This window comes from Phytophthora infestans, genomic scaffold (genome assembly GCF_000142945.1).
Source record: "Phytophthora infestans T30-4 supercont1.1 genomic scaffold, whole genome shotgun sequence".
NCBI lineage: Eukaryota > Oomycota > Peronosporomycetes > Peronosporales > Peronosporaceae > Phytophthora > Phytophthora infestans.
In genome coordinates, this window is record NW_003303758.1 from 4219909 (window position 1) to 4246630 (window position 26722).

The window sequence follows — 26722 nt, forward strand, 5'->3', positions numbered from 1 at the left end:
AGTGTCAATAAATCGAATGGACCAATCATAGAATTTTAAATAAATTCAGCCAGTGAAATCCAGTACTTGTTTTTAGATTAAGAAATTACACGAATAGACTCACTTCGGCAGTTCTTGTCTCGCCTCAGTGGCTGCTAATGAGCAATCTGCAACAGTGGCACCAACATCTTTATCGCAGGCTGTTGAGCTGACAGCCTTGGCCTCCCTATTTGCTTGTTGACACGGTCGGCACCCTGCGCTGTCAGGTTTGCGCATGCGGATAATCTCGCACATATTGCACTTTCGTGTAGGTTCCACTTCAGTTGCCTCGCTTGGCTGGGCATCAACAATCGGTGCACCAGAAGATGCAGACACGATAGCCGTCGTCATCGCGGAGATAGCATCACCGTTGCTTTCATCCTCACTGTCAGAGGAGACCACAATAATTGCCGACTCATCCGGTTTCGTCTCTACAAATCAATACAAATACAACGATAAATACTACGGAGGTACACTAATATACATGTACCCAAAGCCACAATCGTACCATTACTTCTTTGATCTGCTTTTCCAGTATCGGAGTCTGGACAATCGCTCAAAGTTGCTGCCGCAGCGATCGCAACAGATCCACTATTCACGTCTCGTACAAAGCAGAACTCACAGTAGTCACTGTCATCTGACGTATCTCTCGACGACGGACGCCACCTACGCTCGTTTTGACCATCGTCCAGCTTCAGTAAAAACTCTGCAGTACTCGCAGCTGCCCGGCGGAAAGCTTCTCGCTTGTCCTCGTGACTCCCACTGCCAATTTCAACTTTCCCGACGACAAAACTCCAATGGTGTAGACGTGTTCCACGGAGGTAGTGCGTCCCTCGAGGTAGTGAGAACTCAAGGGTCCGGTCTTTGAGATTGTTCCAAGCGCGAAGAAAAGCAGAGGCCAAGTCCACGTCGTTTTTCAGCCGATTTCGGTAGACGTCGAGGCACTTTTCCACCTCAAATTTGAACTCACGCCACGAAATTGCCTCATCTCTCATTTTTCTAATAACATTTTCAAGTAGCGTCACCGTGGACGACCCGTTCAGTTCGAGCCAAACTCGGTTTTCTACCCTCACTGCAACTCGAGTGTTTTTCAGTTGTACATGCACGTGGGGCTGGCCAATATGCTCGATTCTTTGTGTGTATTTGATATACCAGCTCATTTTGCGCGGCTTTTTCGTGCAGTTCAGGACAGATTCTAATTGATTCGGTAACTTCTGGATGAACTTTGATAGTAGAGGCTGGAGGAAGGAGTCGTTCAAGGAAAAGATCGGCTCGCAATCGGTATCAAATGTGCGAGCTTCAGTTCGAACCGGTAACGCTTCTGGCTGGTCGACGGTTAAGTCCACAATGTCATGGCCATCACTGGCTCTCGTTGCACTAGCAACAGGAATGCAGCGAAGTACGCGAGTGGGTCTCTTCTGGTTGGTGAGTTCGATCGTCTGTATCGCCTTCAAAGTGAATCCCTTCCGTGTTGTCTTTGTCGCGACATCGTGGTGGACGAGCATCGGACTGGCCGATGCCTTGAGACGGGCTCGAGTAGACCATCACTCTGGTATCACTGGTTGCGTTTGACTTCTGTTCATCTAAATTCTCAAAGTCGTCAATGACGCGCTCGTATTCAGTTCGTCGAAACTCGTGATTGAGTCGCGGTAGTTCTGGATTTAACCTTCGTGCGTTGTTGCTGTACCTTGGCTGAGTATACTCCCACAACGGGCGGCTTTGTTCATCGTGCTCGTCGAACGTTGAATGCTGATTCGGCCACACCAAGGAAGTAGGTGCCGCGTATGTGCGTCTGGAAGGTGAATCTTGCGGCTCCACTAGTCTTCCAGCTCTAGAACTAGCTGCTCTAGCTCGAGTTGTTGCGTACATGATAGGCCGAGGTCGACTAGCCCGACGTGAAACGATAGGTAGTCTACCCATTGCCTGTAGTGAAGCCCGCATATTGGACTGAGCATCGTCCTCCGAAGTCCTTGCTCGACTACTACGAGGAGGAGGCCTCGCAATTCGAGCCGCTCTACTCCAGTGAGATACTTGCGGGAGTTGAGAGAACACTGCAACCGCCGGTATAGTGGGAGCTCGGGGCTCAAAATACGAGAGCACCTCATTAAACTGCATGCGCTGTCCAAGACGAAGCCTTTTCCGACAACTGGATCGTGTCGACTCAGCTTCAACCGCTCCACCACTTCGCGATCGGTGGACAGCTGCAGTTGAACTGGTGCCTGGGCGCTTCCGTCGCGGAATAACAAACACTTCATCTGTCTTCTTCTCCCTGGAGTCGTCGCTTGCACGTGCACTCGCTCCCAATACCAAGAACAAATCACTTCGTCCTTGTGACTTCCTTTCTTCCAGCACTGCTGTCTCTGCGTTCGCCTGACACTGCAGCTTCAGTCCTCGATGCAGCTGACACACCGATCGCCCGCAGTAACGGGCGTAGGAAGTGAGCAACACCTTACGACAGTACGGGTTTTGACACCAACTCGCTGCGTCCTCGTCCTTCTCTTCGGCTGTTTGTCGGACCGCGGAGGCTTCTGCCAGAGCTTCCTCCACGTCGTTCTGATTGTAGCTCGTCGACGTCATGAGCAAAACGGAGCGAAATGAGGGACGTCGTGGTCATTTTGCATCTCGTGGAGTAAAAATTGCGCTTCTAACCAGGATGCAACGCGACTTAAAAAAAATTGTCATGTTAATTCACGTATTATAGCATTATTTCCGGGGAAAAAAGACTTTAACATTATTTTTATTTGAGTAATCACCCGTTGCCTTTCTGAAAGTCTTGGTTATGAAGATTCAAGCGCTCCAAGATCAACTTTCATAATTCAAGGGTGTAAAGAATACTATCTCCCGTGAAGAGACAATAAAATTATTTATTGCTCTACTATATCTGGAGCAGAGGAGCTTGGGGGAGACAAAATAGTAAAATACAATGCGAAAAGCAGCCAACACGCGCACAGTCTGCGTGCCACACAGATCGAGCGTGTGCTGGCTGCTCTCTGGCACTGCGCCAGAGAATCTGCGGCAGAGGCTAAGTGAGACGTGGGCCATCCAATGGATGATCCATGCGTCTCCGACCTTTAGCCAATGAGCTGACTGCCCCTTGTAGCAAAGAGCAGTCAGCTCATTCGGCAATTTTCTCTCCAGACAGCAAGGCCTTGGACGCGGGCGCAGCGTGCCTCAACCGTGATTCCGGGCACGACGGCGCCCGTGCACATTGATGACCCATCTACCGACGTGCACGCTACTTCTTCGCTCTACCAAGACGTGCAAAGCTCACGTGCGCGGGCGCGAGGTACCTCGGCAATGATTCCCGGCACGGCGGCGCCCGTGCACATTGATGACCCATCTACCGACGTGCAAAGCTCACGTGCGCGGGCGCGACGTGCCTCTGCCGTGATTCCCGGCACGGCGGCGCCCTTGCACATTGATGACCCACCTACCGACGTGCACGCTACTTCTACGCTCTACCTCGGCATCAATACTATCCCAGTACAAACAGATCTGTAATATGGTTAGGTAGCGGCGAACTGGCTTGTACGGAGCATGTTGAAGGGTGTAAACCCTGTACTGCTCATGCGGATAGTCTCGTGCGTTGCTAGTGGTGATCAAATGAAGAGTTCTAGATGAGGTGAAGAAATAGGAATTTCTTATGTAAGGAAGCATATATGTATCATACGCCTGCTGATACTTGTTTAATTCTCTGTCGCTTCGGCTTCAACGTATCGCTCTACTCGGCGCCGCTGGCGCCCACGGTATGTACGTATTTCGTTTGAAGGGAGATTAGCTACCGGCTCCCAAGAGGTAAGAAATTGGACACGGCCGTTAATTCGTCGATCAGCGAGGATGGTCCGCATCTGGTAGGCTGGTAGGCCGCTTAAGTCGGTTCCAGTCGGTAGGACCTATTCCGCTTCACCAGCAGCTGCCTCAATGAGGCGGGTCTTGTTGATGCGTGCTTTTGGCACAGCATCGAGCAGCCGCTTGATTGCGTCTGCCGTATTTAAGGTATCACCTCGCTGAACATAAGCTTATTTCCTCAAGTAACGGGCCGCAGCCTCATCGAGGCGCCTTATCCACGGGCGCGAAGGTGCGCTTGACATCACCTGAAGAAGGCAGGAAATGATGTCGGTGGGATTGCGTTCGTTGGGGGCCCGTCATGAGCTGGAGAATGAAAGCAAACCATGATTAGTTTGAAGTGAAGTGAAAACTGAAGGTGAGCGCGATGCTATTATTAATTAAAAAAATATAGACACGAAGCTCAGTTTCTTTGTTTAGCGAGCAGCGGCTGTACTAACGGCTAACGGATTTTACTCCGTATTCAACGCATGTCGATTTGCCAGTGGGCGCCCGGCAGGAACTCGGGCACTAGGCGTATCCGATCGGCGGCGTTTCTTAGACACAGAGCGATTAACTAGAGTCCTTTTACCATCCAGTCCAGTGCAGTTCTTAATTTGCAGAGCAAAAAGCAGTAAATGCAGATTGCAAACTTGAAGTAGTATTTGCATCCGCACGAATTCGTACTCAAATTCACATGCCAGCCTCCCTAATTCACTCTCATCTGGGCCGACACTGGGGCTACCTCGCGAGTGCGCCCGAGCTCCGGAAGATAGATACGCTCACAGCCACGTGACTTCACACGAATCACGTCTGGGTTTGGGGAAACAAGTAGGAAGTCGATGTTGGACCGGCTGGGAGTCATGTCTACAAGAAGATCTCGGTGGCGAAATTCCTTAACCCTTGCGTTTAGCTGCTGGGTGGCTTCAGGAAATTCCTTGAAAATTCTTAGAGTTACCGACTGGTGACCGCAACAATCCGCCAGCAGCAGGAACAAGGTCCCGATCTTATGTTTGGTCCGGAGAGTGTAGTCACACTTGTTCAGACGGTTGAACAGCTCCGTCGGGCTGCTTGTGGTGGCGTATCCACTGGGGGTATGGAAGCATTGCCAACGCCAAAATGAACTTGTCACCCACGTACGATCAAAATAGCCTTGGAGCCAAATCAGCTGCTCTTCATCCGACCACTTTGCTAGAACCTGTTTCACTTGTTCGTCATAGATATCTTGGCTATCCGCGAAATGGAGATCATAGATGTCCGCCATTATTTTTTTTGCACAGGTGATCCGGTACGCCCTTGAGTTTTTCGTGAACCTTGGCCATCACATGATAGAAGCACATCAAGTAGACAAATTCACAATCGATACCAAAACCTCGTGTCACAGCGTTCTGTTAGGCAGCTCCCGCATCTGCCATGACGAACCTGACCAAAAGTTGCCCCAGACACGGAAGTAAAAACCCTGCGGAGCTCTGTCAGCGCTGTCACGTAATTGTCCTCCAAACGTCCGTCGAGTTGAGCGTCTGCCACCCGTGCGAAATCTGTAGCGCCGCGTGCTGCTCCACCAGCGGCAGGAGTCCCAAGCCGCCGTCCGAGACCAGCGAGTAGAAGAAATCATTGTTGGCATTCTTGGGTAGGCGAAGCAGGTGGCGAAGGCCGGCGCGGCGGTGGAGGTCGAAGCTCTCCAGGAGCTGGTCGTCGGGCCGCAGGTGGCGGAGCGCGTACTCGACGCGTGGGTACAGGTAGACCTTCATGGGCTTCACCACCTACCAAGGAGCAAGGCCGGACTCGATCAGCGCCGTCGCGCTCTGCTTGAGCGTCTTCAGCTTGGGCGCGGGGTCGATGCGGCGGCGCGCATGGTCGAAACCGTCTCCGTTTCCCAGGTAGGTTTACGATTGCATGTGGGTCATGCTTGGGATCGGAGTGCCGTCAAACGCGAGGTCCAGGTAGTATGTCTCGACCGCGCCGTTGCTGTTGCTCCGTACGCCCATACTGCTGCACTTGGCTGCGTTTGCTTGCATGTCTGTCCAAGCCAGGAACGCGGCGACGAGCTCATGCTGCTTGATGGCGCCCGCCTTGGTGCTGCTGAATGTCTTCAGGGCGTCCGCGTACGCCGAAACACCAACGCGGTTGTCGCCGGACAGCTGCACCCCGATCTCCGGCAGCCTGCGGAGCGCAAAGAGCAGTGGGCTGATCGCGGCATTGAAAATCGAAGGGCTCAGCGGGCACCCCTGGAAGACACCCACGTGCTGCCGTATTGCTGCTGTCGGCCCGTCGGAGGCGTCCCCGATAACGAAGGCGGTCTGGTGGTACAGCCCCTTGCACATGTCAATGAATTCGGCAGGAACGCCGAGGCGCCGCAGCGAGTCCCACAGCAGCTTGAATGGCACGCTGAAGCACCAGCATTTCCTCTTGTCGAGAAGTTCTCAAAGAATGTGAATTTTCTTTTGTTTAGTACACCAAGTTTGTATAAGTTTATATTCATGTTAAACCTTTTCCCAGGAATGAAACCTGTGAACTTAATTTAAATTCCTAGGAAAATAAGACCTGCTCATTTTAAATTTGTATCGAATCGATTTCTACTTTAGTGTATGTATATCATCTCAAATTAACCCTTATAAGGATGTTCGTACTACAACTAGTAAAATTTGTATCGAATCGATTTCTACGATTAGTGTATGTATATAATCTCAAATTAACCCTATAAGGATGTACGTACTACAACTCGTAGAACTACCATGATAACAACCATGATTGTTGTGTTGTAAAAAAAGTTATCTGAGTGGGTTTCTATGCGGTACAGTACTTAAAGTAGCTGCCAACCCGTAGTACAACAGTAGCTGGCCGTAATAACTGGTCGTAAAAACATCGCAGTGCTATTGTCCCGGCCATAAAGGCTCGGACGGAAAATGGTAATATATTAACTCCATTTCTAAGTATTTATATCTCAGCAACCAACTGTCTAATTTAACTGCGGCTGCCCTTAAACGCAAGTACAATGTCTTATTATTAATAGCAAAAAGCCTAGTCTAGCCGAAAGGTTGCCACTGCGACAAATGCCGGCCGGTAAGAAAGTATCAGCAGCCGAAAAACACTTGGTGACAAAGACCTACGAATACATACTCCGTAAAACGTCGCTGCATCGAAGCTGCGGAAGGGAGAAGTACGCAATCATGTTAGTGAATGTCTGGGCTTCGCGCCGAGTACAATTTCGGCGATATGGGGCCAGTGGGAGAGGAATCACGACCCCACCTTTGCCTCGATAAGGTCTTTTAAACGCAATTGCAGTTATGTATGAAGCTTAACATTTCACTGGTCGTATTTTTAAATCATGCCAGACTATAGGGCCAAAACCGGCTGATAGGCCCGGTAAGCATGGGGAAAGCCTGCATCCTTTGGTACGTAAGCTCGTTTCTGACATGAATAAAAGCGGTAGGCCTGTTGCAGCTCCGAAACTGGCGAAGTGGCTTTTTGATGAATTTAACATTTCAGTTCTGTGCGGTATTTGCGGCGGGTGCTCCGTCGAATGGGAATGAGGTTTATTAAGGAGAAATCTCGCAACATTTTAGCTGAATCGACAGCTAATGTTGCTTTTCGCACTCAATATTTGAAGAAAAAGTCGCCAATTTAAATAGGCGGAGCTTTCTTATTCGTCCAGAAGTGTTTCTGGACGAAACATTCTGCAACTTGAACCATGACGCTCAGCTGGTAGGGTCGATGAAAATAAAATCCAATATTAAAAAAGCGGTAGAGGCCTAAGGTGCAATATTATCCTTTTTATTGGTTTTGTATTAATATTTTGTTTGCTTATACTTTTTTTTTCGACACGAACAGGTTTTGCATTGTTGTAACCGGCATTATTCGTCGTGAAAAAAAAAACGGAATGGTTGGACAACTGATAGAAGAATCGAGAGAAGTGTGGCAACCCAACCTAAAACGAAAATATGATGACGACTACCACGGAAATTTCAACACAGAGCAATTTGAGAGATGGTTTGAGGTCCTATGTCCACATTTAGCAAACAAATACGGTCCTTGCAACATACACATGGATGGCGCGAGCTATCACAAGAACCAAACAAACTCGGTCCCAACTCGAGAGCTCTCAAAAACGATATTCAAGCATGGTTCGGAGAAAAGGGTGCGATTTTATCTTTCATGCTGATTTATTTAAAAGGTTTCTTTTTTATAATCAAATTAGAGATTTGATGCGACGTCGGCTACACTAAAGCTGAGCTGATGATGCTTGTTCGTGCCAACAAGCCTAAACCAATCTACAGGGCTACAGAAATTGCTACTTCACATAACCATTTGGTATACTATACTACCCCGAACTACAGCCCATTGGACTTTTTGGGCTAGCATAAAGGGTGGCATCGCGGACGACCCTGCTTCCGATATGGCGGAGCTTCGCTCGAAGATCGACGCTGGATTTGCATCTCTAGTCTCAGATACCTGGACAGATGCGTATCAGCACGCTCAAGACTACGAGCAAAAGTACCTGCAGTTGGCGGACGAGTGTGAACTCGTATCCGATTCAAAAGAAAGTGAGCATGAAAGCTGTGAGGACTCCGATGTCAGTGACTGACCCATTGACTGGTCTATACCTAAAACAACATGCCATTCAAACGTTTTTCTAACAAGTATACATTTCTTTTAACAATCATGATAAATGACCAGATTATCGTAATATACTCAAAATAATTGTAAATCTCCATCTGCTATCACAGATAAGCCAATAAAGAAGCTCAAATCATTGTACGTGACAGGCTTTCAATTGCAAATAATTCTACAACAAATAATGGGGCTTTTCAAACGTCAGAATGAAGGGAAAGGGCTTCCAAATGGCAAAAACGGACTTCCGATTCGGACTCAGAGCCCATTTTCACCCTATATATCTAAATGTTGATATAGGTTTTGTAAAAGGAAATAACCTTTTTTTGGATGCAAAGTCCGTCCGAGGTTTGGTGGCCGGGACAATAAAAACGTTGTCGCTTGAGACATAGCGATAGAAAGGCTCAGATGGAGCGAAAATAACTCATATGTGGTGGTGACTACTGTTAGCAAATTGAGCTTGGCCTTAGTTCTCTAAACGCTGTTTAGACAGCAAAAACTGATACTTATAAACCGGAGGACGTGTCGCCAATAAGGGCGCTGGATAAATTTTTAAATGGAGCGGATGGACAACAACACAACATGAGATGCGTAAAGTATGGTTGGTTAATTAGACCCCGTAAAGAAACGTTAAGCTTAGAGTACAATCGATCAATAAATCATTCTGCTTAACTATCAAGTATGAAAACACTGTCGTCAACTGCAATAACAGCAAGGCGTCTTGCGACGCATTATCCTAATATTTAAATCATAACTGGCACAAACTCAAATGCGAATGACTACCGGTAATTCTGAATCAGCACAAAATGAACGCTAAATACATAAAAAAAATTGCATTTGAATATTGGTTTTAGCTTTCATTTAGTTTAGAATGAGAGGTGATCAATCTTTAGTTGCTTACAGCTCAATAACGTAGTACAAGCGGGTAAGTAGTACAAGCTGGACAGGCCATTCTTATCCTTGAATTGATGCGAGCTAAGTTCCACAGCGGCTGAGAAACGGCCCATGATATCGAGCACGACACTAAGCTAAATATATTGTGTAGCGTTTGTAGACATGCTATATAAGGTGTAAATGATTATGACAGTAGTAGCCAACAGTAATTTGCCGATTCCGGACAAATTTTGGACAGGCACCATACGGCTCGACTGTGACACAATAAAACATATACCTGTCTAGCTTCATTATTCACTCCGGACGGGGGTACTTAGGTGTGTCTCAAGTGACGATAGAACACGGACAATTCAACGATTTGATCGTTCAATTTGAAGAATTGTATTTAAAGCCAATCATTTGTGCCGACAACTCCGATCCTTTCTCATTCGGCTTTTTTCAGCCTGAACCACGCAGCTGAAAGCAGCAAGCCCGATCCGGTACGTATCCCTGTGTAGCCCTGCCCCCCCCTCCACCGAAGTAGCTCAATGGAAGAGCAGGAGGTTATGCATCTAGGTTGCTGGTTCAATCGCAGCATTCGATTTTTGCTATGATGACTTGTGAGCTGCGTATTAGTGTACCAGGTGCTATGATAGGTCGCTGGCAGTCCACTGGTGCGATGGCGGGGTGCATGTATCGACTATGGACCCGTTTGACTTTAGCGTGAGGTACTGCGAGCTAAAAGCTAGATATTGCGCTGGATGAGAAGAACATAGATCACGCCAACGCATCCTAAAAGACATCGCTTTTGTGGATGGCTTCCTACCGTCGAATGTGCCGCTCGTTTGATGTGCGGTCAAGTGTCTGAGCAAGCTCCCAGCTCGTGCTTCCAAGCTCGATATGCGTCTGTGTCGTCCGCGGCGGGGGCTCGATACTTTTGCACGGCGTCTGGTACAATACTAACATGATGTTGACTGCAGCTTTTGCATCTGCGCGCTTATTTTGCTCACGTTTACCCTTAACCATCTCACCGATCTTGTTTGTATACCAATTCAGCAGACAACCGGCAAGCGTGGACGCAGTGACTGGGGCAGGAAGCACAGGAGACGGAAACGCGAGGGGTGCCGCCGGCGTATTCTCAGCAGGACTTGCTCCAGATCCACCGCAAAACAACTTGGGCACAGTATCCTCTAGTCGAGCCAGCCGGTCGTTAATTAGAACTAACCGCCTGATCATGTTTTCCATCGTTGACGTCAGGACAGCATCGCCCCTAGTAGCTGCGCTACTAACTTGTGCATGGTTTGTTGTGCGCCAGCGCTCCGTGAGACTCTCACCCCATCTATAGCAAGTGGCTGTACTGATATTACATCCAAGACGACCATTGGTTGCAGTGATCGCGCGATGGAGCTGGTACTCGTAGCGGGTTAGCTGTGTTTCGGTTATGGAAGTCGCTTCAAGAACATCCTTCATATGCATCAATTGTGTTGCAAACGTTGCATCGACGACATCAGACGCATCATTGTACCGCGTCTGCGGGCGCCCGATAACGTTCTGAAAGCGTTCAGTGCGGAGACTCACCAGCTGACCGTATTCCGCAACCGAGAGACATTCTCTCAGATCACTGATAGTCGGTGTCGTAACAGGTAAGTCTGGCAATTCGTATGCCGCTAGTACCTTACCAACGCTCTGATCCTCTCGTGTGGTCGCTCCTATATAGGCAAAAGCTTTTGTACGAAAATCCAGCAATTAAGCGCCCCTCGTTGATATCCACTGAATCGCCAGCTTAGGGGATGCGTTGACGTACGCTGCTGAGACTCGTCGGGGTGAGTGGCTCGTCATATTTGGCGTCATAAGTTGCTGCCGCGATGCTGACATGGCCTTCACTGTGTCTCGCATTACTTCGATAATATAACTTGCAATATTTGGTCGTTTGCGTTCTCGTTTTGGGGCTGGAACTTGCTCACTATCAGTGATGTTCTGCAGGCTCTCTTAATAGATTACCGCTCCCCCTGAGTGTAAGTTTGGCCTCCAGGGAGATTCGAAATAGCGTATCTCGACACAAGAGGGAACAGGTACTCCGAAGGCTCGTAGTAGCACACGACGATCAGTCCAAACGCGTGTAGCATCCACTGCTGCCATAGATCCGGAGCTTTGGTAATAAAGACACCTTGTATAGCCGATGTTTTAATCCTTGCAGCTCGGAGAAACAACTCGCCTGACGCAGCCAGTGACAATTGTTGCTTCCGCGCAAAACAGGTATATATCGCCCTCCCAAAGGTGTGCCACATCATAGAAACGACCCCCCCCCCAGTGGTGTGGTGTCTGTCCGTCAGTCCGTCCGTAACCGGCTAGGGTTTAAAATGTTACGCAAATACGGGCGCTCTACTGGCTGCCGAGCGCAGCAAAGGCGGCTCCAAATGGCTAAAATCACATTGTGTGGTGTACACACTGTATGTGGTCTACACGTCGTACATAAATGCACCGTTCTAATTTCATTTTGCCCCCATTTTCAAAACGGAAGCCGTGGAACGCCACGCTACTCAAGGTACGCTGCGTGTATGCATGTTAGCTTGCATTAATAATTAGCAAGACACACATTAACAGATAGTCCGAGGTTCCTGGGGCTGCTTAGGGGGTAGCTTATAACTTGCGGGATTCTATCCTGCTAGTAGGTAGCCGTGCTAAGGGGATTTATTTCTAGAACCTTCTGGGTTCTTGGGGCTTAATCATACCGCCCACTCTGCGCGAGAGCACATTTGGCACCTGGTCCATTGACCGCAAACCCGACAGCGAACCAGTTGAGCCGGTCGTTAATGGTTATTGATAGGCACGCACATTGCGCAGTTGGTCAGGAGGGGTACCGTAACTGGCCTCTTTTAACCGACAGATGGGATGAGCTCTTCGAAGTCGCCTACCGCATACCCGTTCGCTTCAAGTAATTCTTGAATGCTCATCAGCGTTTCAAATTCGACCAGCACCGACTTGAAGGGGTCCATCAAAGCCTGATGTTTGCATGCGAAGTCTTGGGAAAGATCAGCGAAAACCGATCCCATAGAACACTAACATTTTCTGGAGCTGAATACACCAGAATGGTGACGAAGAGCTGGCGTAGTTGATACGGCATTTGGAACTCAGCCGCTTCCGTCAATCACGAAATCCACTCGTTGTCATTCTTCAAGTAGCCAGCCTCCCGCGCCGCAATTTGGAATGTGGGGCAGACAATTCCGTTTACCGCTCTCAAGTCTTCAAACGACGTTGGGTTTCTACACTGACAGCGGAGTAGCCGAAGATAGAACCGCTCCATATCTCGAGGAGACACGTGCATCATGCGACCAACTGCAGCTTGATACGGTTTCCGGCGAACCCACCTTTTCGGTTGCCTTTTCTCCGGCGTTTTCCAGCAGAACTCTTTAGGGATGTCCTGATACAACATCGTCCTAACAATATGATTCTCGGGCACTTCCCTCGCACACAACTCAAAGAATCGGGTCAGCATCGTGTGACTACCACGTTCCAAAACCGCCTCCGGGTTTTCCGTTTCGCGGAAGCAAACCATCTGCCCTGACTCGAGATGAACTGTTAGCTGTGTCACCGCTTGGGTTTTCCCCTGAATCGTGAAATCGATCAGGCGCATGCAAGCCTCCACCGGAGAAATGTAACGGGCGCTCAAGAAACGTAGAATCTCGTTTGGCTCTCGACGCGAGCTCTGCTGCCCTCCTCGAACTTCTTCCACAGTGAGTATAGCCATGTCGGGTCCTTTGTACACATACTTGTACAGATACTTAACCGCCGATATATCCGTGCACACTTCCACACTAATGTGGCAGTTGTACTTCTGGGATAAGTACGGATTGTACGGTACAATCCACTGGTTCATCGTGGCATTGTCGTTTTCCCTGCCTTTGAACTTTAGAGCACCTTCTTGTCGCCGACGTCGTTTGTACACTGGATATCCATTGGCATTGGCTTGTGTAACTTCTGCTAAGGGCTTGGGAAACCCTTTGGAGCACTTGCCGTCCTTCATACACGCACATGAAGGGTTTGCAGGCCCGCATGGACCATGGAGCATGCATCCTATGACCCTTTCATACAGCCGAGGATTTTTATCATTATCTGGGATCTCAGCACATACTATCTTGTCTACGATCTCGCGCGCTCGTGGTTTATCTTCGTCAGCCAAAATAATCAATACGTGAGCGTGGGGGGGACCTCGTTTTTGAAACTCGACAACGTAAATCCGCGCTCTCACCCGCCCCAGGATGCCTTGGTTTAAATCGTCAAGCGTTGCTTGCCGTTTCTGCTGCCACACGCGAGCCACGATGTCTGGTCGATCTTGAGCTGTTTGGATATCGTAAGGTATCGCTTCAAGAATCTCGTCCCACTTGGTTTTTTGCACGTTTCAGTCAGGAGGACCTCGGGCCGTCCATACTTCCGTACAACCGCCATCGAATCTTGGTACGACTTGTACATGGACCGCGGACTACCCAGGTGCGAAGCCGGTAGTATGATACGCTTGCCAACCTGATTAAGAAAGTGGGTAGGTCGTCCTCTGCTGCCCCCGTCCCGTTCCGGGTGCACCAATCTATTCTGGGCCCGGTCATATTCCGACAGCAGCACTTCTCCTTCCGCCAGAGCCAAATTATCCGCGTTGAGCAAAGCGTCTTGAACATTCCTGTATTAATCGGCGCGAAGTGTTTTCGGATTGTTGGCCTCCCAGTGAAGCTGTTCTTGCTCACATTTTGCGCGCTGAACTACACACCACTGTTAAAATCTACGCCCGCCTTGGTGGAGAGCAGACTGATCATCCACTTTCTGGTGAAGGCGGAACGTGACGTGTTCACGAAGCGACATCGCCTTCTTGTTTCGATACTCAGCACCATTCGCGAACTCGTCTGTGTAGGTCCAGCCCTTCTCTCCATACGGAAGGAGAAGCGGGTATTGGAGTAAATCGCAGTCGGCGTGCGTCTCGTACAAACGTAGCAGCCTATGATCGCGTGTTAAGAGTAGTAGATCCCGAGGCGGAGCCAGGTTGCCATCCTCAATGAGAGTCGCAGCCACTTCAGACACAGTGGGGTGGTTAAGAGTCCGCGGTCGCGAGGAGTTGTCAAGCAGACGGAACACCAAGTCAACTGGACCCTCCGTGTTGTGTTGGCGTACTTGCTGCCCAAAGTGGAGGAACCGCTGCGCTAATGGGTTGTGCTCTGCTATCAGTTTCTCGATGTCTAGTAGTGCAACCCGATCCAGATCCGCGAATATACCAAGACGTCGCTCCGCGCGGCGTTGCTTGTCCGGATCCACAATATAGATCTGCGCAAACTTCGGCGCGCCTGTCCGACGGTCTATGTGGGGAATGAGAGACCCCAGATAGTGCCCCATAGCCCCTTGAATGCGATATATGTACACCCCGTGTGTACCGGCAACACCATCGTCTTGACGAACGTTTTGAAACGATCGGTTTGAGCACGATGCACCGATCAACGTAAACGCAAAGGCTTGGTGGTAGGCAGGAATTTGACGGCGGAACTCGGGATCTCCGTACAGCGGAAGCAACTTCCGTGGCGCGGGGTGCAGTGGAGGCAGCTTTATCCTGCCTGCCAGACAGCATGATATCGTAGACTCGCCAGGCCACTTCCAAGCATTGCAGATCGGACAAAAGGTTGTAGCCGGGAGCTTGTATCGACTGTTGACCACGTCGTCACCCGTTACCATGGACGCATCGAAACCTTCGAGGGATATTAGAGCGTGGCCATGACGGACGCATTGGCGTCGAGTGCGCACCCGCTCGAGTTCCTGCTGGCGTTCTTCTGCTGTCTGCCCTGCTCTCCGATCAAATTGCCGTAGTCGGTCTAGCTCACGTTTAGCATCACGTTGTTCCCCCGAGAGGTGTCCTCGCCGATCCGCATGTAGCTGGCGGGCTAGCTCGCGTTCGGTATCCCGCTCTTGCTTACTCATCCGCACTCTGTATACCGTTTGCTGCTGCCTGATCTGATCTCGGTGCTCCTAAAGTTCCTCCCTGCGCATCCGAGCTCGACGGGCGCGCTTGCACTCACCGTCTTTCCTCCGGGCACGATCCCGCTGAGAGAGTGACATATTAGCTCGTCTCGTGCGAACTCTCTGTGCATCACTGGTATGGTCGCGATCTGTCTGAGACAATGTCCTGTTAGCTCGCCATTCGCGAGCTCACTGCGCTGCTGACACCGGAATCGCTTCTTGAACAGGAGCTGTGGCACTGCAAATGAAGCCATCTCAGCAGCTCCCGCTGGATACGCTGCCTCCATCTGAGCTGCAAAGCGGTGCTGATGTACCGCAGGATCGGACTCTTCCGTCTTCCCCTCTTGCGCTTCAATACGATGAGCCGGAACTTCCGTCGCTTCTGTGACATCTGGCTCGTCTTGGTGTACGCTGAGGGTCTTCAGCTCTTTGTTCAAGTCGTATCGTTTCTTTCTGCGCTTGGTCTGACGTCATTTTTGCGCATCCATTTCCTCTTGCATGGGTGTCGCGTTAATGCGTTTGCTCTCGCGCTGGGCCTCCTCGAGCTTCTCGCGCGTCCTCTTTCGCTTACTCCGAACCATAGTTCTGGAAACACGAAAACGTGACGCGTTACAATGTCGAAGTACACTGCACGTAGCAGTAGATTTTCATAGAGTAGTGTGCTGGAATATGCGTACTACCCGGGATTGCTTGCCCCCATCAAGGTTATATTCGATCACTAATCCCACAGTCACGGGCCGTGGGACCCGGAGCGGTTTTAGTTTGCAAATTGTGCAGTCGAATCTTCAGGGCTGGTCCCTTGGGTAGTACTGTAGCTTAAGGTGTGATATCCTTTTGCCAAAAGGCGGCCGTTAATTGCAAAGGCTGGTTATAGATAGGCTATTAAGTCCTCCACAGTTGGGGTCGTTCCCAACATTGATTCGTGAAGCGCTTCGCCAAAACGGATTACTACGACGTAAGCTCACCGGATACGATGCGTCAGCTTTGAAGGTGATTGTAAACACGGAAGATCAGCTGAACGAAGGTCAGCGGGTGGTTTACGACCAGATTATTGAAGCGGTTGAATGCCCGGAGGAAGGCAAGAAGCTATTTTTTGTCGATGGCCCCGGTGGTACTGGAAAATCTCAACTGCTGCGAAACATACTGGCCAAAGTCAGACTCTCGGATAAAATCGCCAACACTGTGGTGTCTAGCGGTATTACCTCGCTCTTACTTATGGGAGGTAGGACAGCGCATTCTACATTCAAAATCCCTTTAAAATTGAACGAGAGCTCAACGTGCGGTATTAGGAGGAACTCCCATATTCAGGAGTTGATCAAGCATGCAAGTTTGATTATTTGGGACGAAGCACCAATGTCTCATCGCCACGTTTTCGAGGCAGTAGACGGAACACTGCAAGACATACTTGACAACGATACCGAGCCTTTTGGCGGGAAAGTGTTTGTACTTCCCGGAGATTTCCGCCAGATTCTTCCGTTCGTGAAGAATGAAACACCTGTCGACACAATTGACGCTTGCCTCAAGTCGTCTAGGCTGTGGCCCCAATTCCTGACGTTCCGGCTTACGGAAAACATGCGAGTGCGCACTGCTGATACTGCAGACACTGCTGAGGAAACGGCTGCGCTCTCAGAGTTTTTGCTGCAAGTCGGGGAGGGAAGGCATGATGTTAACTCTTCCCTAGGAAGAGATTACATGAAGATCCCGCGGGACATGCTGATCGCAAATCCGCATGTTCCCGAGGACGAGGACCAGGAACTTTGTCCTGGCGTTATTCCAAGAGGCATGGATCGGATCATCGACGAGATGTATGGCGAGATTAACAGCCCCGAGGTTGCTACCGACGAGTACTTCGCTAACCGTACGATCCTCACGACCACGAACGCAATCGTGAATCGGTGACCGACCGATTAACTGGACAGGCGCGGGAATACATGTCTTCCGATTCTGTACAAGACGACGGTGATGGCAATTTCTTCGAGCTAGAGGTACTCCACTCGATGAATATCAGTGGAATGCCTCCCCACAAGTTGACCTTCAAGGTAGGAATGCCTATCATGATGATGCGGAACCTGAATCCAGATATGGGGCTGTGCAACGGAAAACGGCTTCATATTGTTGCCCTCAAGCCACATGTCATCCATGCCGCAATTAGACAGGTGAGCGACAAGGGCAACATGTGTCGATTCCCCGCATTGTTTTCATCAGTGACGGAGACATTCGGAGCTTTCCGTTTCACTTGAGACGCAAGCAGTTTCCTGTCCAACCGGCCTTTGCGATGACCATTAACAAGGCGCAAGGACAAACGGGCAGTACGTGGGGCTATATCTAGCTACGCCTTGCTTCTCCCACGGGCAGCTGTACGCTGCGATGTCGCGAGTGACTTCAAGGCGCTGGTCGAGTACCCAAAGCTGGAGGATCGGGATGGGGTTTACACCCATAACATTGTCTACAGGCAGATTTTTGGTTCGGAGTAGGAATTTTTAATTTCATATGCATTTAATACATCACGTTTACATAAAACATGTTTACGCCGGAACGCAGCGAAGGCGGGAGCTGGGACTAAAGCCTGCCACCTCCGCCGCCTAGCGGCGGCGGCCGACTAGTCCTAAACTATCAATGCTAGCACGGTGTCCGTCCGTCCGTCACACAAAACGCTCAGATTCTTTAGCCTTCTCATTGGCCGCCGAGCGGAGCGAAGGCGGCTTTAATTGATTAAAACTGAATTATGTAGCTTACATCAGTAAATTCATGTGGTTCACAGAGCACATATGGAGATTTGTATCCATTATCTGAAGGCGGCATCGTTTTAGTATTACGAAGTGTTTACTATTTTAATAATGCATGTTGCTTATAACCCCCCCCCCAAGCGAGCGGATTTCGTTGCGCCTATTTACCGAAATCCCATCCACGTTATGGATAGCGGGCTACAATAGTAAGACCCAGCTATATTTTATCGTATATATAACAGAGTTGGTACAGCGCCCCACCCCTAGGGTCTTCATTTCTCGATATCGTGTATCAGGTATACTAACATGTCTGCACTGTACGCGATAACGCTGATATCGTGTCCTGAGTGAACAAAGACAACACAACATTTGTACAAAAACACATCTAGCGGGGAGTGACGGGTCATATTTTTGTCGATATTTAGAGAAGTATTCCACATGGCGATCTGCACGAAAAGCATACATTCAAATCAAGTTTTTTTTAAAGTGCTCTAACGACGATCTCACTAGCTGCCGTCGTCGTTGGTGTGAGGCCGCCATCCCGAACGACCCTGAGAGGAAACACTTCCTTTTCAGCTCTAGACTGCGACTCCGAGTCGCTGGTATCAGAGCCACCGTCACTTGCAGCGCGTGCGGGCTTCCGGGCTCGAATTTTGCGCTTGCGTCCTGATTGAGTGATCATAGTCCCATTTTTCCAGTGTTTATGCCAGATATCCCAGCACGAAGTAGGCTCGCCTTTGCTGCAATGCTTCACCTTGTTGCAGAGGAATACACGTGCGGCTAACTCGTGTCTTGATGTTGTTTCCAGCCTACATTCAGCGCAGAAGAATGTCGTTTCCCCTCCTCGAGACGTGGCAACGCCTTTTAGCACCGACCAAACCTTGCACGCACGCTGCCTACGCTTTCTCGTCTTATCGGAGTTTCCTTTGCGCCACTCGTCGGCCTGTACAGACATGTGCGCCGCTCGAGCTTGTCGTGCTCGCGTTGGCGTCGTGTGATGCCCGCGGTGGCGAAGAAGCTGCATCCAATCTTCCGGTAGCAACTGACAGAGCTGTAGATGAAGCGTCTTCAGAAAAGTCACGTGGGAAACCCTTGGCTTCCCTGTTGCCGCGCGATGGTAATTGTGCACGATGAAGCATTGATGATAGTCAAGTATATCAGTCCCAGAAAGAAAGACTTGTAGTACTTCTTGTAGCGCCGAGCCAATTGCAGTGAATACCTAATAATACGTACAATACATGCTAAAACGATGACTTAAATGTGTTTGTACAGGATATGAATACTTGCTGTTGTAGACGCAACTGGTCGTGAACGTCGACACCGCCCATGAAAGTATGATAGTCTTTAACGATCCGTGGACACATCAACTCCAGCAACTGGATTCCTACGCTCGATACGGTCTGGTACTGCACTTCCTCCAGCAGCAAGCAGATACACCGCTTGATTATCCCACCAACGGACGGCCTTGATCGATGGCACCTTTTGGAGGGTGGCTACGTCATACGCTCCTTTGACGATGTGTGCTGGTCGCTTCTTTGATTCCTTCCTGCCGTTCTTAGTCTTATTTGGTAGAATTGCTTTGCACAGCCCCTTTCTGTTCGTCATTATTGTGCCCAAACTGTAGAAGCTCATGGTCAGCAGCTGCATAGTCAACACGACAGAGGTGTATAACCTGTCGGTGACTATGAGACGTCGCTCAGTTGGTCCGTTGACGCCGAAGACTTGGCGTAAGCTCCGTACGACTGCGGCAGGTCCCGATTTTTCATCACTGGGTGTGCTACTGTCTTGCATTTGTTGCTTTCCACAATAGACTTCAAACTTTTAATATACACAATAGTTCAAAAGGTTTTAGAACGCCGAAGACACGATAAGGTAACTTTGAAACCAAAAAAAACAGAGCGTGCCCGAAGGCGCGCTCGTTTCCTTACCTGATGCAGTACGCAGACTTGGAACAGCACAACATAAAAAGATTTGTTCCCCAGCGATGGGGCTTGTCCTTCATGAATATTATCATCTTGTTGAACGGATACGTGCACGGAAGCATCGCTTCGTCAAACGCCATTATTGGAGGTGGGATGAAACTGGCCTGAAATGTTTCTTGCAGCACGTCAATCACCGGGCGGAGTGTCCAAGCTCGATCGGTCTGCGCTCTTGCGTCAGCATTGCTGCTAAAATGGAGATTCCGCGAGATATGATAGAAGCGATCTCTATTCATAAATGCGTTAAAACAGCCACGAGGAATAGCACCTTCATCTGTAGTCTTCCAATGGTTATCAAACCTCTCTTTGTTGGGAGCTATTGTTCTTGCAATACGTAATCCAAGAAAAAACGCAATCGTGTTCAGCAGCTTAGCCTTTATGATATCCGGAGGTGAGACATGGAAATCAGGCCTTTTCAGCTTCCTATCTAGCTGCTTGGCGTGTAGACTCTCCACTCGCGCGTCCAGGTTCTCCATAAAGAAGTCGTTACTAGCATCTGCAATTCTTTCTAGTAAGTATGGCGGGACGAACTGAAAAAGTGCACCAATTGGGGTCTCGGCAGCGCTCAACGCTGCAGCAGTTGGTCCATGTTCACCGCGAAAGAGATCCGGATAGTCAATATTTGCCCAATCATCGCGAAGCATGTCGTAGGGTTCATCCATGTATGGGTAAGGCGTCTGATTGTGTACTGGAGACCACCCGTTTTCCACCATGTCGGCTAAAACATCAGCCTTGAGGTTGCCACGTGCAATCTCGTGAGCAGCACCTACTGCTTCAAGTAGAGACGCATCAAATGGAAGCTCAGGTGGGACGACATCTTCATCTTCAATGCTGGGATCAGGCTCAGCGATCCAGCTCCTCATCATCGTCGTACACAGAGAATCCACCCCCTCCTCGTCCGAACCAAGACTTGCAAAGACATATTTGTCATCTCCGGGCGTTACAATGTTAGGATCGTCTGTTAAAAAATATACATAGCTGTTATTATCATGTATGTGTATCATGTATACATAGGAATTGTATATCGTGTACATACACGTTTGAACCTACCAGATAAAGATGAACAGGAAAACGCAGCGCTCGATGCCGCGTCCACGCGATCGCCATCTGCGGACTGTTGCACATTTCGTGGGGCTTTGCGGAGAGTCGTTAGAGTCATCTGACTCATGTGAAGACCCAAACAGCTCGTACAGATTGCGCCTTGAAGTGGTTGGCACAGCTGGAAAAATACAACGTTGAAAAGAGTTAGCTACAACACCTTTTAATTGTATGGATGGCACAGAAAACGTACCGGGTGTGCCTGGACTTGACGAAAATAAAGCATCGATATCGTCGTCAGCTTCATGCGGCGAAGTAGCAATTAGCGGTGCACTGGAGTGAGATTGCATTGGAGAGATGGAGTGCGTCTGTTGTCGTACTGGGCTGGTTGAGAGTGGCTCTTCACGCACTGTACTAGCTGCATAATACACGACAGTGTTAGACAGGTACGGTGTAATGTACAGGCGTTGTATAATATACCTGTTGGAGGTGTAGTAGCTTCATCAGGTGGAGTGGCTTCATCATCTTGCCTCGTGGATGCGTGTGTGGCGTCGTCAGTCTGTCGTTCATCTTCTTTTTGCCTCGCAAGCTCATCTATACACGCGTCAACGGTTAGACAGGTTTTCAATACATCATTGGAATAATCAACTTACCAAGGTCTAGTCGATCCAAATACGACATCAGCTCCTTCTCACCTACAAAGAAGTCTATTCCGCGCACGTCTGTCTTGCTTTTACCGGGCTTCGGATAGGTGTGTGCATTTGAGAGGCCTGTAGGAGGCTTGGAAGACCAGCCTTCCTGTCGTAGTTCCTTCCACAGGGCCCAAAACCTCGACATGTTTACGGTCATACAAACGTTAAGCCAGAGAGGGATATGTATGTGAAGCCTGATCCCCATCAGGCGGTGTATTGCACAATTTTTCATAGAATAAAAGTTTAGAGGAAACTCAGCGACATGTGATTCACGCCAAATAAATAGAAGAAACTGCAGGGATTTTCAACTTATTTTAGCGCTCATTTCAGAAAACTCCCGCTTCCAGTCAGAAATATAAGGTGAAACTAGCAGATCATTCATGCACCATTTATCGTGTATTATACAGGATAAGCCATCCCTACAAAACGTGTATAATACAGGCCGTTCCTTTGGGGGGTTAATATTTGAGTGCTAACCAAAGTTACTTTTTCTTAAATAAAACTTTAGCCTTGAGAAGCTTCCTATGCTGCAAGGTGCTTAGCGTACACGCAGGAATGCGTGTTTTCGAGGGCATACAATTTATATACGTAATACTCTGTACATAATAGTTTCTGCACGTTACAATGACTATAATAACTACAACTGTTTTGTTGTAGAAATATTCATAGATTATCTGAGAGTGAGGTAACTGACTGAGCTGCCAAATCGTAGTACATGTACAACAGAAGCTGGCCGTAAGAGCTGGTCGTAAGATCAACGCTGCTAATAAACGTTGTCACTTGATCCATAATGATATGTTGAACAAAATGAACTCATATGTGTTACTGCTGTAAACCATTGTTTTCTAAGAGTTGTTAAGACAGCAAAATCCGATACTACTTTACGGGCGGACGTGTCGTCGACAAGCGCGTAGGATACGATTTAGTTGGAGCAAGACAACAACACAACACAAAAGGCGAAATTAGTTAACTAAGTAGACCCCATATAGAAACGTTGATAAACTTTAAGCCTAAATGACGTTTAACCATCCTGGAATCATCGTTACACTATCAAATAAAAAAACACCGCAGTCAACAATAACAACAGCAAGGCGTCTTGCGACGCATTATCCAAATGCTTTAATTATAACTGGCACAGATTAGAGTTTCTAATGACTCATTCTGAATCGGCACACAATGGACAAAGTGGATGAAAATATTGCTCAATTGGACCTAAGCGTTGCTGGCCTGATTGGCAATGTCAATACATTTCGTGCGCGAGTTCAACGAAGCCCTGAGCCATAGGGTGCCTTCCAAAACCTGTATAAAAGTTTAATCATTGGGGTTAGGGTGGATTAAAAGGTGATAAAAACTTAGTGATAAAACGGAAAATTTTGATGAGACCAAAAAGTCGTATCATCAAACTTCGCGTTTAATCACCTTTTAAACTCTTTAATCACGCACCCTAATTTAGCAACTGATAAAAAAGTGACTTAAAAATTTGCTAGTTAGGGGAGTCGCTTAATCATATACAATACGATTAAGCGACTCCCCTAACTAGCAAATTTTTTGAAATTGAAGATGAGATCTTCGACAGCTTCAACGGCGCGAAAATTCGCGCCCACTAAGGATCATTTCATTTACGAATTTGCTGCCTGCCGCATAAGGCTCGTCGAGACGTCGGCGTTGCATGGTTGCGGTACGTACCATCGTAGATCTGGATCATCTATCATATGTGCTAACCTTGAGTACTTCGTTGTTGACGTACTCCTGAGTGTATTTTGAAGCAGTTCATCTCAGCTGTGACGACTATGCTAGGCTTCACTACAGGCCGGTGAGTGCGTATTGCTGTGCATTTCTTTTAGCTATCTCATACTGATACATTCTTTTTCCGTACTATTTGGTCTTCAGGCCGAGCGAGATCACTAGATGTGGTGATAAAAAGTCCTGTCCTGGCAGCAAACTCCGAGAAGAGAAGGCAGAGGCGCGTCCTGCTGATCAACACGAGGGCGGTGAGTTGCCGGGGTCCGGAGAACGAGAAGACCCTGGTTTATCCGTCAATGTTACTATGATCGAGAAGAGAAGCCCTTACTCGCGCAGTGTTTTCGTTGAGGGTGAGCACAAGAACAGCGACGCTCGACACGTATCGTTGGTGTCGCCGAGAGAATACGCCGTTGGGACCCGTCGCGCTGCTTATAGTGGCGGCACTGTGGAGGAGCCCGTCGATCTGCTGAACGCAGATAACCAGGAGATGTGGAGGTCGCCCCTTGAAACAAAAGGTGGTGAGGGCTCGTATCTGGTTGACGACGCCACCGATTAGTCTTCAGCCTGTTCGGACGCTGGCATTGCTGCTGCAGAGCATCGTTGTCCGTTGTGCAATGATGAGGATAAGACGAGGATGTTGGTGTATGCTGACCCCACCAAGGAGCCGAGCGACCTGCTTCAACTCGATCTAAAAGGCCAATCTGAGCAAGAAATTCGCGCTGTTGGTCAGGACACGAACCGGCGTAAATGGCGTCGCAGAGACTCAGAACGTCAAGTGTGTATCAAGCGCCGCGCCGTCTGCAATACCTGTCACCATTCTCTCGAAAGTGTGGCCGACACAAACACCATGTCGAAGCCTCGTACACGTTACCTTGGCGCTTGTCCGTTGATTGTTGAAGCAGCTACCATGCAAGCTACCTCACTCGCAGATTTCAAGCTTTCCCAGGACGATGACATCCCCGAAGATTGTGTTGCCGTACGGTCCAGCCAGTCCACCATAACCGAGCCGCCTTCTCCAGTTGGTTTGTCGCGAGTCGACGCTGGAACTTCACCGACACCTTCAACGACTGGTTCTGCTATAACTCTATCATCAACAGGAACGTGTGAGCCTTGGTCACCACCACCTGCATATCGGCGGGAAGTTCTCCTCCGCAGGCTGGACCCGTCGTCAGTGCCTTCCTGGTTTGCGGAGATCTACGATTCGGACGGCTACGATACCGACGTTCTTGAGCGTCTCGTTCCTACTACACCGTCCCCCCCGTCACCGTCTAGTTCGGCCGCTAGCTCACCAGGGCTTACGACCGTGACCGACACCAGGGCGAATACAGATCGCGGTGATTGGATTCCCGCACCGTGGCCTTCCGGTGTCGACATCATTACTGAGCACAGGAACCCGATGCATTGGATGTTCGACAACGTTGGCATGTCTGTAAATGGAACAAGTGATTGCGGTTGCCGTAGTCGCTGCAACGTCACCTCTTGTGTACACGCGCGCGATAGTAGATTTTCCGCCAGCGCCACGAACAAATGATGCTTCTGCTAAGCACACTAGGCGGAAAAAGTAGTGCTAAGTAAGTAAAACGACGTAGTAACTACAGAAAGACTTTTAACACATTTTAATAAACCGAGTTGACATTACACGTACGCTTCGGGTGGATGTTCATGCACGATCTTAATCTGGCTGATACCGACAGTACGCACTCTGAAGTTGACCATTCTAAAGAGGTTGTCCAGCCGTCGCTGCCGCTTCTCCATCTCGAACGGCAAGGGCATGGCTAGGCGTTTGTACATCTTCTCCACGGAGCCCATACCCCACTCGGCCGACTGACGGATGAAAGTGATTGCACCCGATAGAGCTGTAGCCACAGGTCGAACCGAAGGTACCAGGCGCCGAAGATCTCCATCCTTCAAAGGAGTCATGATCCTACCCGTCATTTCATTCGAGCAAGGGAATGCACTATCGGCGACAATGCCGTAGCGGGAATCGGGGTTCAGGGACGTATCTGCCAGTTTGCTGCGAAAGCCGAGGCTGGTATCGCCGTCGTTCCAGCTTCCTGGGCAATTGTGTTTTGCCCACACAATTAGCCCGTCAGCACTGAAGCATAATGTTCCCGTAACGAAGACGTGATGCAGCCAACCATTGTAATGCGCATTTTGGAGATCGACGTCAGATGGCTGCTGTACCGGTAACCAAATCAATACACGTACATTTACAATCTAAAGTTAGAAGTGTTGAACTCTTAAATGACTACGTACAATTACTCTCACTCTAAAGTTTTTTCCCATCGAGAAACCCCCATGTATATCTCAGCAACGGCTGCCGGTTCTCAACTAGTTGGACAAGTGCACGTTGCCGTGCGGGGGAGGGTCACACAATTCGAGCTGGACTAAAGCCCACTAAAGCCGATGCCAGGGCTTCCTCCGCCGCGTTGAGAACTCTACTCAACGTCGACGGAGGCACTCCGAATTCCGAGCACAGGGTACTCCGCTTCATAGATCAAACACAGAAAGCAAGAAGCAAACCCAGCACCTGGTGGTGGTGCTGGAGCCGCCGTGGCCGACCGCCTGCTGGATTGTATACTGGAATGAAGTAGAATTGGGAGAATCGCTCCAAGAGCTGCTCAAACGCGCCCCTGGCACACATAAATAAATAAATAAATAAATAAATAAATAAAAATAACAGGTTAATCAAAAATCATTGCTCTGGCACATACAAACATCGTCGTGAGTTACTACCTTGATAGGCTAGTTTTGCTAAGCATATTCTTCTCGGTGCCCCGACACCAAAGATCCATTCAATTCGACTCTTTGGGGTGTTTTAGACAGTCGAGGGTCACGTAATGCCGCATGCGCAGCAACCGTTCCCAATCTACACGCCTCCTCTCTTCATGCAGCCGTATACGAAGCCGTTTAACACGCTTTTCGAGATTGTGTCGCGTTTGCGACGTCGCGCATAGCGCGAGAAGAACGCCGGCGCCGCGCATGGGCCCCTCTCTCGTTTGAATCTGGCGAGAGAAAGCCGTGAGTTGCAGGTAAGAGGTCACGGGCAGCGCGCCATCGTGGTGGTACCTTAAAAAAATAGACAAATTTATCAGTTTTTTGTCCCATTTAAATTAGTAAAGATCGTCCGTTAATAATGAAATCAATATGTTAGATACTTCAACCTCACTCTATTCGGAGCGGAATAAATTTTAATGTAGGGTTTTGGCAGTACGGTTTTGATAAA

At 49.0% G+C, this 26722-nt stretch overlaps 1 non-coding gene across 1 annotated transcript; it reads left to right on the forward strand.

The window, feature by feature from the left end:
* The first annotated feature begins 9861 nt into the window (after window positions 1-9861).
* PITG_25468 lies at window positions 9862-9931 on the forward strand. Its single transcript has one exon. It is a non-coding gene; the product is annotated as a tRNA-Ile (tRNA).
* Window positions 9932-26722: the final 16791 nt, after the last annotated feature.